The sequence below is a fragment of the Atheta coriaria genome, unplaced genomic scaffold (genome assembly GCF_025399875.1).
Source record: "Atheta coriaria isolate IRGN ID8LTWV9N9 unplaced genomic scaffold, Caltech_Dcor_3.1 hic_scaffold_9_pilon, whole genome shotgun sequence".
NCBI lineage: Eukaryota > Metazoa > Arthropoda > Insecta > Coleoptera > Staphylinidae > Dalotia > Dalotia coriaria.
In genome coordinates, this window is record NW_027045451.1 from 12,767,038 (window position 1) to 12,780,564 (window position 13,527).

The window sequence follows — 13,527 nt, forward strand, 5'->3', positions numbered from 1 at the left end:
CGCGACAGATGTCTCACACCTACAATTTGATCCGATCCGACATCAAACGATGCAACATGCACAAGCACAGTATTGTAGGCGAATTTAACTCCTGAAGACAAAAGGCTTGTTCTTCTATACCCGCAGGCTGCATGGTTTTTCCAAACGGGATTCGTCATGTTCAAATATTCAGCAGAACATCTTCTTTGTCGATATGCACAACGTTGAAACACATGTGTCGAAAAATGTTTTTGCGCTCATTTCGTTTTCCATCCGTAACACTATTTCGAAATCTCTGCGTGCGCTCAGCATCCACGGGAAAAAAAACAATGTTATAACACATTCACAGCGTCGACTTTCGGAGACAGCGTTATAACCTACAACGTAAACGAAACCGGGGAAAATGAAATTGTACAGGCTGTGCATCTATCGGAGCGGCAACAAACCGCCCGTGGGACTCTTGGGTGATTTTATTTAGTTGCTTTTGTTAATCTCGTCTCGTGTGCAAATACTTAACACAATAAAGCGTCACAAAGCGTCACAAACTTTATTCGCGTTATTATATTTTACATGATTATATTAGAATACAATGCATTGTTGTCTGCACACACAACATCCCAGAAAGGGTGGGGTCTGGTGGTTGGAAATGTCGCGTCCAGTAAACAAAACATTCTGCCCTTCTATTTATTATCGTAAGTATGTTTCGGGACAAAACGGTTTATTTGCGGATTATTCTAATCTGTGCTACGTTTACGATAACTATCCAGATCTAGAGCAAACGCATGCAGCAATTATCTTCATGGTTATTGGCTAATTTAATTAATTTAATTCTATATAACCTATATAGCAAATGATTTGAATCGTTTAGTAACATTGCTCTAGTAATTTTAATTTTTATTTGTTTTGCCTTGTTTGATTTCTGATTTACATAATGTTACTACCCGCGACTTTGTCCCGGTAGTGTTTAATAAAAATGTAGTTTGTTTTTCTCTCTTGTTCTAGACACAGTATGTGTCAATTCTATCAAAAAGATTCGCAATTTCATGTTAAAGAAATTAATTATATAAAGAATTGTGATTAATGCACTTCAGCGCGCCATCTCGGATTCAACTATTTAACTATAACTATGATTGAATCTCAATGCCAACTTTTATCCTATAGAAAAGGGCTGTTTTAGGGTTTTCTCGGCAATTATTTGAATTTTTCTTGCCTTAAAAACCATCCTTGGACGTTAACAAACATTTAATAAAAAAATTGGCTAAATTGGTCTAAGCGTTGTTGAGTTATGCGCTTACCAACAGATTTTGCAATTCATTTTTATATTACAGATGTGCCAATTTGTATATTTTTAGGTTATAATAAAATTACGAAGAAGTGTATCAACGTAGTTGTTTATTTCAATAGAAAACAAGTAAATCTGTAAATGTATTCTTTATTTCATGCAATTTTTTATTTCTATTTTATTCACTGCCTTACCAGCTTAAATGCTAATGAATGAAAATAGGAGCCATTGTTTCGGGTAATAACACGCAATAATTTAAACAGATTTGACCTCAAATTATGATTTGAATAATCAACACATACTGCCCCCGAGTGTTTATTATCAACAAATAGCGCATACAATTATATCACTAATTAATCATAAATAATCAAGCAATTCAAGTAAATTCAATTAAAACTAACTGCGTGAACCAGATTAGAAAATGAAATTAATAATATTATGAAGTATACGCAAGTCACGCATGTCATTATGCTACTTTGCAAGCGTCTAACTAACATTATTTGCATCATGTGTGCATATAATATAATGTTAATTGCTAATATTAAAGCGTAAGTCATAATTTGTGCGCGAGTGCGCCATTAACGCGCATAGTGCCAGCCGTTATTACAGTGGCATTCGTGCCCCAGTCTAATCTTTCGACCAAAACGCAAGGATACTTTATATTTATACAAAGACGTGAATCTAAATGGCGTTATTAAACGTTGATGTTTATGAGATTTTTTCAAAACGCAAAAAATGGCAACATTAAAACGATACGCCCGATGCGGACCTAATTAAGCGGGGTAATTAACGATTAACATTCTCAATGATTGCGCGACGTTTTGCATCCTCAGCCTGCGTGTTATCGATATTTATTCCGAAACGCACTTCGTTCGTGCGTGGCGTCTCTTATTGCGGGTTAACAACACCTGCCTTTCACTAATAACAAGGCAGCGGAGAGGTGCACAAGGCGGGTTGCGCATCGCTCGATTCGTCGGCGCTGCGGAACCCTATCATTAATATCAAATTGTATTTTTTAATAACTATATTAAAGGTGCATTTTTCGAGTGTGCGAGCGTAAAAAGCAGTCGCGTCGTCGTCGTTTTCTTGTTCTTTTCCGCCCGGTTTTCTTTCGGAGAGAGAGCCGCGCAGCTCACCACGCAATGGCCCTCGGGGGTATATTTTATAAGACCTTGTTAGTACAGCTGCTTTAATGGCTTCATAAGAACGACCGCACGAAAACAAGCACAGCGCAACAACAAAAAAACAACAACACTACGATAGTTAGGCACCTTCTTTCTAGTGCGTCGTGCGCGCGAGATGTAGACGAGTTGTAATAATAATAACGCGTTATGGTAAATTATACGGACACGATGCCGACGATTTGTTTTGTCTCTTCCTTAACCGACAGTCCGTGTCCCCGCAATTACACGCGAGTGTGGAACTAGGTGTCTGGCCAACACCTCAGTCAAAATTACCACTTCTAATATCCGTTACAAATCCAAATTACATGTACTTTCACAGTAACGCATATTGTTAATTTGTTAAAAGAGAAAAAAATACAAACTGCATTTCTATTCACTACGCGGAATTTTATCGAGGATTGGAGCGGCGCCAAAAAGTTTTCAGAGCAAAAATCAGCGCTTATATGATTTCCACGCTTCTTTCACCTCCTTCCGCAATGAAGATGGAGAAATTCAAGTGGAAGCCATTGTTATTACATTCATATAACTTTTACCTACTTTTTATTAATTAAATTTTAATTAAACTAAACTAAACTTTAGTTTTGTACTTTACTAAATACTAAATACATCTATATGTGTATATGTATGTTGTTTCGGGTTACCTAACCTCACTTGTTAGCTAATGTTTCCGAACACGAATTGAAAGCTATGGTAGCAGCGCAGAATAAGAACTTAAGCGCTTGCATCGGCTATTCGAACATAGATAGATACTGGAATAAAGTCGACAAACTCGCCGGTCTAAGCTGGCGTAAAAATAAATAAAACATAAAACACGGAATTGTTGTTGCGCTCCGGCTCCAGTTTCGAGCGCAATCCGCTCCGCTTGTTTTTCCAGCAAGCGGGGCCGGAGAGTTTGTTTGCGAGCCCGGTCAGTTTGGGAGTTTTCAGCGCAGCGTCGACGTGTCGGGAAAAACGAACGCCAACTAGTAAATTGGTGGTATTTACATTTCACAAGGACTTTGCCCTGCCGGCGTCATCTGACAATACAAACACGGATAGTGTTATCGCTCCAAATAACAATTAACGTTAGTGTATCGTTCAGCCTTAATGAATCATCATATGCGTGTACGGTATTTGAGTAACAACGATGAAAATAATATAAAATAACGTATCGAATTGCTGTGAATTTAATTCTCGATTACGATGAATGTTTATGAAATGAAATAACAGTTCATAATTCTACGCCCCAAATTGTATCCAACACGCGTACAAGTAAAAGTTTTGTTTATAGACACGTCGAACATCAAACTGAAAACTTTCAACTTGTTTCCCATCGACGATTAGACGGAAATGTGTTTGTCGTGTAGTTGTAGTTTACAACGTTTTCCTTTTAATGCCACAACTGTTTTTACGACACAACCAAAGTTGGCAATTTTGATTCGATAACAAAGTACTATGAAAAAAATACTAAAATTTATTTATATTAAAGATATGTTTTACCTTTGGCAATTGAAATCTACTACACTTCTCTGGGTTTAGGTATATAAAAGTTTATGACAGGTTAGCGGTGCACACGAACAGTCAGTCACCTGCTGGACGCGGATATGTTCTATGACATTGCGATAAAAGCGTTCGTGGGTGGCACACGTGAACTCTCGCACGTCATGCACACTCGTCGGCGGCGTCGTGCTGTGTGACTGTGGAGCGAAGTGGATAAAGCGCGGCTCGCCGACGAACTGCCGGCATCGGTGTGTGCTGGGGGGCCGCCGGCGGCCGCTGGCGGCGTCGCGACGCACGCGCCACCATTGCACCCCGCCGGGGTCTTATCGGCTTCACACCGCGCGCGCGGCATCGCGATAAAGCGCACCACGCAATGCGATATACCTATCGTGTTTAATTATATCGATGAATAAAGTTACTTTCGATATGAGTAATTCGTTTTTTATTGCCGGCGATTTATTCCCTCGGAATTTATGATATAAAAGGGCTGAGAATTGACTAATTTACACTCATTTATATAACACTTTCATGCTATTATTTTATTTTGATTTCAACATTCGACCCGGAGCAATAATTCGCCAAAGGAACGGATTGAAATGGAATCGCGGCAATTTAATACCGCCGGCGGGATAACAGCGTTTAGACAAATAATGTTCGAGATGGAAATTGTAGATTTGCGTGGGCGGCTTCACTCCTTCGTGCGTGTGCCGTACGTCAGGATAATGATTCGATAACAATGCGCCTCAAAAGACTCGAGTTCGCATAATCCGCTGTCTTCAAATATAGAAAGTTTTCGACGGCGGCGGTGTGTATCGGGTGGGTTTCGCACGTTCCTGGCGTAAAGTTGGCTCCGGGACAATTTTATCTCGCACACGTCCCACATTCGACACACGAGTGCACCACACCGGCAAAGTAAGTGTGTGCATGCGTAGGTTTTTTAAATTGCGGGAGTTCTTGATTGAATTTTTTCGATTTTTTTTCTTCTCTCTGCTTTCGTTTTGGGCGCTGTTGCACGCGCAGGAAATTGAATTGATATAAAGAGATGTGCTCCTGATAAAGCAAGCAGCCTTTTTTTGTTCTTGCTGTTGTTTATGTTATGATTATTACCGGAAACGCTGCGGTGGAAGACGTTTTCATGGTAAAAATTATTCGCATACAAATGAAGTGTTTATACGCACAGCTTAACAACCGAATCCGGTCGGGGGATCAATGTGGGAGAGGACCGCTGGGATGTGCGAAGAACAGGATATGACGCTGTTCGAGTAGATGTTGCATGTATGCGCAAAAACAACGGAAGGATTTCTATTACGTTCTCACCATTTTAATCAACATAAATTCTATTTTACCCCCGACGCTGTAAAAAATATCCATAATTTTCGCGCGCGCGGGCCTGACTTACAACGCCCCAACGTCGGAGGAAGGGCGGTAAACGCGCGCGTAATCTCTTGCACCGAGTTTATTATTATTCTACGATAGGGGCGGCTAAACGAAAACAAATGGCATTGCAACAGAAAAAGCATATAATACTCGGGAATTACTTTTCGGGGAAGCGCAACTCGTATTCATCATTCGAAGAAAAAATATGGAGCCGGTCTAGCCGGTTGTGCACTAAACAAGAACAAAGTGAGTTAAGGGCTGAACCGTATCACATACACATACATGCATCGTCCCCCGGACAAGAGCGTCGAAAAAAGGAGCGCTCAGATAATTACGGAAAAACAAAGTGATTTTTCTATTTGCTACTTTCCGAGTTTTTCATCAACTGACAGCGGCCCACGAAACTGTGCCCCAAAACAAAAGATACAGACAGAAATACGTTTGCCACTGTGCACAAAAACACCGAGGATTACGGTGGGGATCTAGACTGAAATACTGAAAATTCGTTCCTGCGCATAACAAAATAATTACTGGCGTCATAAACGAGACTCTTTAGCCTTGCAAGCCCGGATAGTTTCCTGCTCATTCATGGCATTCGCAAGAAAAACACGCATTGTACGCGCTGTCGTCTCGCGCTCGCGCGTAAAACTGCGCATAAACGTCGACCGCGAACGACTTCATCAATATGCCGGGGCATTATGCCGAACACGAAGTCGCGGTGTTCCGGAAGGAACCGGCGCGGCCTTTCGCGAGAAACTCATTCACTCGACAAGCAGTGTTGATGGTGTGGTGATATGTACACGGACAAAAGACAGAAGTAAAATGAGTTGAGTGCAATTCACTCATAAAAGACTAAAATACAAGTGAACAGAAATATTTCTGTACCGACGTCCATGGTGGCAAATACAAGCACGTCTATATTATTAAAAATTGTAATGCACTTGGTGCATAATTAATGTAAAAATTGCAAGTTTCGAAACAAAAGGTTTGGTGATTAATTACGATAAGCAAATAATGCGCTTCTGCTTAAACTTCGGATATGATTGCAAACCGCAACAAAAAAACTTACTAGCATAAGATTAATGGCGTTTTTTTTCGTATGATTTTTATGTTAATTAATTATGTTTGCTATTAATTTTGCCCGCCACTGAAATTGTGCCTCCATTGCGCTGTTAATTAAATGTCAACGTGAACGTTTCCTTGAACTCGAGGCTCAATCGCGTCGACTGCCACCGCCATGCGCGTTTCCTCTGACCAAAGTTATATAGCAGCGCGTGTGCAGGTGAAATCTAATTTTTGAAAATTTGCTCGCCATTCTCCACCTGAGTTAGGGTTAGTGTGCGTTGCTGTTCGTGCTATCGATTGTATTTGCCGCGGCGCCGCGCGCATAATTATCTCAACAATTGCAATGCAGAGAAAACGGGTAATTGTCGTTAACTAGTGATACGGAATCAACCCCAATAGGCAACTGATCTAATTATGGGATATGTGATCATGACGCATGCGGCCGCCACGGCCGTGCACATGACTGTTGTGTTGTTATATTACGCATCCGTTCGCTCGTGTTGTTTCCAAACGACAATCGCGCAAACAACGCGATGCGCGGTGCTTGGATGATTCTCAAATAGATTTGCAAACGGTGATAATGATGATGATCTACGTGTCCATTAATTTTATTATATCTATTTTAAAAGGACCTTAAGGTTGACAATGTAAGTTGTTGTAGGTTAGATTTGTAATCAATCGCAAAATTTGTTGGTAAGCGCATAACTCAACAACGCCTCGACTAATTTGGCCAATTCTTTTTTTAAATGTTTGTTAAAGTCCAAGGATGGTTTTTACGGCGAGAAAAATTCGAATTATTGCCGGGAAAACCCTAAAAACAGCCCTTTTCTATAGGATAAAAGTTGGCAAAAGTGCATTATTTACAATTCTTTATACATGTAATTAATTTCTTTAAAATAGAATAGCGAATCTTATTGATAGAATTGACACATACTATGTCTTGAACAAGAGAATAAAGAATTACATTTTTATTAAACACTACCGGGATGAAGTCGCTGGCAAAAGCTAGTTGAATATATAATCGGATTCGGGTATGCGGTTTGTTTCGCTGCGCTTTACTAAGTTCCCACGACTGGTCGGTGTTTGCGTTCCCAATTCGCGCGGATCCGCCCGCCCGCTGATTGTTTCCGTGAATTTATTTTTTCTTGCGTTATTATTTCGCGATTCGGTTACTCGCGGGGCGTACGTACGTGGCCATTGTGCGCGCGCGCATGTAGTGGTTGCGGTAATAAGATAATGGCTTTATCTTGTTCGGCGCGCGCGTCTGAAAAAGCCGAAAGCGTTCGGCGGCGTGGTCGGTCGCTGGAATTGAGTTGTGTGCGTTGTGCGATCTCCGCGTCCAACCGCAAGATGCCCAGTGTCACGACCCGATGCACGTCATTTCATAAATTATACACTTTGGTGGATTGTAATTTAAAATCGCAATATGTGTCCTATTTCGCGGCATGTTACGACGCTCGCACAAAAAACGCATTTGTGTTTTTGCGCCGCAACAGTGGCAGAAACGAAAAATCCTTTTGGATTGTTTGATCGAGCCGCTTTAGAAATTACTGCAAGTAAACCAAGAAAAAAAAAGCCACAACAATGCATTTCTTGCATTTCCATCTATTTTATGTTTCATCGTTCGCAGCCTCAATCTGCAGCTGTATTTGTATTCGTAGAATTGATATCAAATTTGCTGGCGGCAAGCCAACGGCTAATGGATTTCTATGATGGAAATTAGTTTTGCATCAAAAATTTAAATTGCAAAAAAGCGATGAGCAATATCGACTCCTTCGCTTTCGCAATTTTGTTTCGAGATTGGAAATTTGTTCGCAACGCCGTCTAGTTGCATTAATAATTTACGTTTTCATTAAAAATATAATTAATTAAAAATAATTAAAGCACGCGTTAAAAATAAACGACGACATTTCGTTAATGAAACCGGCCGATATTATTTTATTTAATTCGCACAACTGGTCGATGCAAAGCCGCAAATGCACTCGAATTAATTATTTCACGGAAACAACTGTTTTGTAAATATTTCTATGAACCGCAGTTGCAAATAAATTATCTATGCTCTCATCCTCTCATTTTCTCAAAGTGGTCTACAATAAATTATTGGACAAATTATGCATTGAATATTTTATAACATTTTTGCCCGGCGAGATACAACTGAAAGCTAACAAAAAGTGATTAACATAATGTTAATTACTCACCGATGCGCGTTAAAACAACCGCTAACACAATTATTATTCCAGCCAATATGTGAATAATTGACAGCGCTAAATATTATTATCTATGCGTAAATCGATGCGAATTAATCCCGCTCTGTTTGACTCAACCCGCTGGTTGCGATGGTAACGCTGGTGGCCGTACGTCGTGTGTTTACAATTTTGTTGTAACTGAGTTGTAAACAATACACCGCCGCCCCCACTCCATCGTTGGCACGGTTGCGTTGCGATAAATTGCGCTTGCCTTTTGTGTCCGGCAAAAATTATTGGCATAGCATTCTCTCGCCATCGACGGCGAGTTATATTGTGCGCCGAATGTTTATTGAATCGTATTCGTATTATGCGTGATTTGCTGTTTGCATTTCATTACTTCACGGCTGGTGAGCACGCAATGCTCACTCACCCGGCCAAGGGTCAAGGAATTTCATATTGGGGCTTAGGTATAGTGCATTTTTCATTGTTTTGTTAATTAATTACGCATTTGTTATTTTGTGAGTGCCCAGTTATATTATTCCTATCAATGGAAGTTGATATGGTTCGAGTTTATCAAAATCACTATACGAGTACCATAATCGCGATATTCACTTTCATTCATCAGGAATAATCCATCAAAATTGAACTAACATTATTTTAGGAGAATGAATGAATAAAAGCAGATTGCACAATTGCGTCAAGTGGATAATACGATAATTGCAATCTATATTATAAAAATAAATCGCAAAATAAGTTGGTAAGCTCATAACTCAATAACGCGTAGACCAATTTGGCCTATTGTTTTTTTAAATGTTCGTTAAAGTCCAAGGATGGTTTTTCGGCGAGAAAAATTTGTATAATTACCGGGAACACCCTAATGACAGCCCTTTTCTTTCGGATAAAAGTTGGCATTGAGTTTCAATCATAGTTATAGTTAAATAGTTGAATCCGAGATGATGCGCTGAAGTGCATTATAAGCAATTCTTTATATAATTAATTTGTTCAAAATAAAATTGCGAATCTTATTGATAGAATTGACACATACTATGTCTAGAACAAGAAAGTAAAAACGAATTACATTTTTTTAAACACTACCGGGACAAAAGTTAGTTTAATATAAAAAAGTTTTGGAATACAAAATTAATTAGGTAATTATTATTTTTTGGTACAAGGCAACGAAATAATTTATTTCTCCGCAATGAAGCTGAAAATGTGAACGTTTTTAACTCGTTCCATGTTAGTTGGAGTTGGCGCATAGATTGTTATGCAAATTTGTCATGCGATTGAACCGAATTGAAATGAAATCGACGAAAAAGTTTTCCAAGTGCGTCGTAAAATTTTTCACGAATCGAACGCTCACAAAATAAAATCACGTCGACTTTATTGTACAATCATCACGGGCGATTATTTGTACTGGTTTTTATCGAGCGCGCGTAAAGAAGTTTTATTTAATAGCTGCTAGCTGTTGAAAGTGCCCGAGGGTTAAATGGAATGTAAGTGATGTTCTTGAGTCAGTCAGATCAAATGAAATTTGCATTCACCCTTTTCCTATCCTCGCGCGCGGAAAACCTGCACGTAACAACTAGCGGTGCATGCGAACTTCTTCTACCTTCAGGGTTCGTCGGGTGTTTCGTAAAGTTTACGCTCCATCAGGCGTTGCCATCGGAAGAATTACGAAATCCATTTTGAAGTTCATAACGCTAAGCGTCGATAAGTTTTTTTCATTGCGTAGTGTGTTTTTTTTTTGTTTAAGTCGACTGAGGGCGGTTTTAATGTCGGCCCGGCGGGCTTTCGGTGAACGCTTCAAGACTATGAGAATTGGCACGATAGAAAGTTTCCCTAGCTGGGCAATGAAGGTGGTGTGTGTGTCTGTGTGTGTTTTGGTGCTTCGGTTATTTCGTATGAGCTCGTGCAAAAACCGGAGGGAGATGTGATTCATTCAACTCTCCGGACACGTTTCCGGTGACGCTTGGCCGCACTGAGTTACGCCAGGAGATGGACCCTCTTTATAATAGTCTACTTTCTCCTCCGCTCGTCCAGCCACTAAATCCTCAACTATTCGAACGTGTCGCCCCTGCATTCACAAACTTTATACTTAATTTAATAAAAAATTCAAATATAGATAAATCTGACTGAATGAATTTTTGCTTGCTGTATTAAATTCTGGACAAAATTTTATTTGTTCTTTTGTTCGCTGGGTAATTTGAGCCCTTAGAGAAACACATTTATCAATTGTCACCGAATCTACAACGGGATATAATTTCATCAAAGGTGGGGTTTGGGGATGTGTCATAATGGGCTATTTTCTCATTTTGAAAAGGCCTACAATAACATAATTATGTGTGTTTTCACGTGGCGCGAGCCCCCCTTGCACCCCTCGTTTTGTGTCGCGCGACCAACATGGCTTCTAATAGTATTGGGACTTCTTGGTCTGCTGGTCACAGGGTATTAGCCTCTAATGGTCATTTCCCTCTTCTAGTAATTCGGGCGATTTATTACGTCCCGCCATCAACATAATACTTATACCCAACATTTATTTAACCCCATAACATTCATTTATGTTGCGGCAAATTTTACGTACGTCATTTTTCATTTTGGCAAATAAAACAATACAACAATGAAATTAACTGCTACAATGAAGTGTTGAATTTCTACACAAATATTTTCTATGGTAGAATGTATTGTGGATATTTTCCATATCATATTTTACAAATGTGGCTTTCTCACGATGATATCGAATCCGTTAGGGAACCGCAGCACGTGCAGTGTTCGCGCGCGCGGTCTATACGCACATTGTATCGCTTCGATATCAAATTTTCAGAAAAATATTACATCTGCGCAAACCCTCTCCTAACAATTGCAATGAAGACATGATTGAATCAGTTAAGAAACACATTTCTGCTCTGCATATATTTCAATGCGATTTTATCAATATCCAGCGATAATATCAAAATGTGAATGTTACCTCTAGCACCATATTTGCATTGTACCCGCAACATTTTCAAATCTTTTTAAAGACTGAAATTTAAAAACCTGTGATGAAAGGCGTCTTAAAAAGCACCGAAATGCGTTTGTAGCGGTCGTAACGTTTGCATTTTGCATGTATCGCGTAATATGTGTGCATTGTGCATATTGCCGTAATTTATGATAAGGTGACATTCCGAAACCAATAAAAAGGCTTTAGTGGAGTAATGCCGGAGGCATGACGCAGCCATTTATTACATCTGGTTCAAAACCAGTGTCCGCGGTAGTATTTATGAGTTGCACAAGCGCAAGCGGGGCGAGACGCCGCCGCCACTGCCACCGCCACCGACTATGACGACGACGGCGACGACGACGATACGAACGGCAGTTAAAACACCAATAACTTGAGGGACTTATACGTCGCCCGAATGCCTTCTTCCTGCTCGCACCTAAACCGCCGCCAACGCCACCGCCGCCTTCTACTACTACATTATTATACAAAGCGTGGCTACAATCGCGCCTGCATTGTACGGCGCTCGCCTAACGTTTTGCGAAAGACGTTTATTGCCATTAAGAAACTTATTGCGCGCTGAAAGTTTGCGCTCAACGCGAAAGGGAGTGGAAGTGAGCGCTTGTCGGCGTAATGTGGATATAGTCAAGCACGCGGATTATTAATACTAAATGGGGCAATTTAATCTAAATAAGCACACGCTTCTGGATATCCATGGGAGATTTTTTTTTGGTTTGGCTTTTTATTCCGGAGATTTTATGTCGAAAAATTTTAATCTCGAATCATGAATGGTGAAACATTCATACATCGGAAATACGACCACATTTACTGCAATAAAATGATGGATATTGAGTTTTCGAGTATTCACCATTTCAATTTTCTCTTATCGCAGCCGAAATGAGAGCCAGGGGCAGTGCAGGGCGCGTATGGTCGCTTGCCAAATGTTCATCCATTCGAGAATGTGTCACAGAGTTTAACCTACATTCTTCTTTTCTGTCTCAAGTCGCGCCAAGTGCACACTAACTTATTTGATTTTATCGAGATATTCGTTTTCGCCTACCTTCACGGACTAGTTATCATCTGACGTTTTTTGCAAGAAAAAATTACCACAAGGAATTGCTTGAAATTTTATTCCAAAAAATCAACCTTATGCGAGGAAATTTTTTTTTCAAGTTGCAGAGGGGTCACAAAAATTAAAATTTAAAGGTTTTGGCTTAACAGTAAGGTTTGCTGCAGATTCTCGAAACATATTACACTTGTATTCGAAAAACGTTTAACTTTATACCCACCCAATGCAATTTTGTGCAATGGACTAAGAAATGAAATATCAAACAATAAGAACGAATGCAGGAAAACGCGCTTGTCGATTTTTTATGACCGATAGATATGTCAGACAATAGCGGGCGGATTAGGTAAAGTTTTATGAAATATGGAAATTCGCGCAATCGGGACGCGCGCCGAATGTCCTCGGGGAGCAACTGGGCGGCCGCGCAATTTTGTCTAAATAAATACGCTAACCATATAAAGGCCACTTTTCCGCCCAATAAAACTTTATACAAACTACCCCCGCCCGCCGCATGAGCCGATGCAGACGACCGACAAGCAGTCGGTGGTCGGCGTTTTATGGTAATCAATGCATAATAAGAGCATTTAAGGGGGAGCAGCGCAAGGCGATGCACGCCGCGGCAACAAAAGAAAACGAAAACGCGCGCATAAATTCAGCCGAGCGCAAAAAATGCCCGAGCACGTAAGGATGCAAGTCAACATGTTTGACAACATGCACATGCACGAACAAACCGATAAATATTTCAGTCGTTTTGTAGACACAGAGCCAAACAGAAAATTTTCGGTAAATGGTTATCGATTTTGCGCCGCACAGCGATTCATCAATCCTCTGACAGATCAAATCTAAAATCTAAACAACAAACCGGCCGTGCCACTCACTACTCTAGCAAATATTCGATTTTACGCAGCGCCGCGCGTCGAATAAATTTGGTGCGC

At 40.2% G+C, this 13,527-nt stretch overlaps 1 protein-coding gene across 3 annotated transcripts in view; it reads right to left on the minus strand.

The window, feature by feature from the left end:
- The window catches only part of pxb (putative Hedgehog signaling attenuator pxb), a 67,985-nt gene extending 63,842 nt beyond the window's left edge, over positions 1-4,143 (minus strand). For all 3 annotated transcript variants that reach the window (XM_065311343.1, XM_065311345.1, XM_065311342.1), the window contains exon 1: positions 3,925-4,143. The gene's annotated coding sequence lies outside the window, so the exon portion shown is untranslated. The remainder of the gene's footprint in view (positions 1-3,924) is intronic.
- Between the last annotated feature and the right edge of the window lie 9,384 nt (positions 4,144-13,527).